Below are 1294 nucleotides of genomic sequence, written 5' to 3'. Positions count from 1 at the left end.
AGTATTTCAAGACCTTCAGTGGAAGCTAATAACTATGAGATCAAACCCGCAATCATATCTATGGTGCAGCAGAACCAATTTGGTGGAGGACCTCATGAAGACCCTAATCAACACTTAGAGGTCTTTTTTGAAATATGTGGTACCATGAAAATCAATGGAGTTCCTTCAGATGCAGTTAGATTATTGTTATTTGGGTTTTCTCTAAGAGATAGGGCAAAGCAATGGCTGAATTCTTTGGCCCCTAATAGCATCACCACTTGGGAGCAGTGTGAGCAACAGTTTCTTGATAAGTTCTATCCACCAAGCAAAACAGCTCATATGAGGAATTTAATTGCATGCTTCAAGCAAACAGACTTAGAATCTCTTTTTGAAGCATGGGATAGATATAATAGTATGCTCAGACAATGCCCACATCATGGGTAGGAAAGATGGTTAGTGTTGCATACTTTTTATAATGGTATCAATTATCATACCAAAGTGTCCCTTGATTCAGCTGCTGGAGGGGCACTCATGAACAAAAGCTTAGATGAAGCCGAAGAAATCATTGAAAGTGTAGCACAAAATCATCATCAATGGGCAAATGAAAGAAGTGGTGGCTATTCTTCTGTAAACCCAACAATTAAAGCATCAGGGAAGTTTGATGTAGATGCAGTCACTCTTTTATCTGCAAAATTGGACGCTCTTACAAAGAAATTTGAGAATATGGGGGCTAGTGCTAATATGGTCAATGCTATTAGTACATCTTGTGAAGTATGTGGGAGTTCAGAGCATTCAAATGACTCATGTCCATTGGGAGCTATCACTGCACAAATCAATCAACTTGAACAATGCGATGCAATCATGAGTTACAATCAAAGGCAGAACAACCCATACTCAAATACTTATAACCCTGGATGGAAGAGTCATCCAAATTTTTCCTACAGAAATAATCAAGATCAAGGACCATCTATGGGGGCAAGACCAAATTTCCAAGTTGGGCAACAAAATTTTCAACATCTATCTTCTCAAGGCTTACCAAAGTCAAATGTTGAAAAGATGCTTGAAGAAATTATCTCAAGTCAGAATGAAATGAAGCAAGATTTAGCAAAGCTCATTCAGAGGATGGATAATTCTGAAAAGCATCAAAAGATCCAGGATAGTCAAATTGCCCAACTAGCTTCCTCTTCATCCAGAGTGCCAGGACAACTTCCAGGAAAACCTGATGTGAATCCTATGGAGCATTGCAATAGAATTGAGCTTAGGAGCGGACAGACCTTGGGAGACTCTCAAGCGACTGCTTCAAAAGGGATACAAA

The 1294-nt window shown here is 39.3% G+C and overlaps 1 non-coding gene across 1 annotated transcript; it reads right to left on the bottom strand.

The window, feature by feature from the left end:
• Nucleotides 1–315: 315 nt before the first annotated feature.
• LOC122007523 lies at nucleotides 316–422 on the bottom strand. Its single transcript, XR_006119009.1, has one exon. It is a non-coding gene; the product is annotated as a small nucleolar RNA R71 (small nucleolar RNA).
• Between the last annotated feature and the right edge of the window lie 872 nt (nucleotides 423–1294).

This window comes from Zingiber officinale, chromosome 7B, assembly GCF_018446385.1.
Source record: "Zingiber officinale cultivar Zhangliang chromosome 7B, Zo_v1.1, whole genome shotgun sequence".
NCBI lineage: Eukaryota > Viridiplantae > Streptophyta > Magnoliopsida > Zingiberales > Zingiberaceae > Zingiber > Zingiber officinale.
This window is presented reverse-complemented; position numbering and strand designations above follow the sequence as displayed.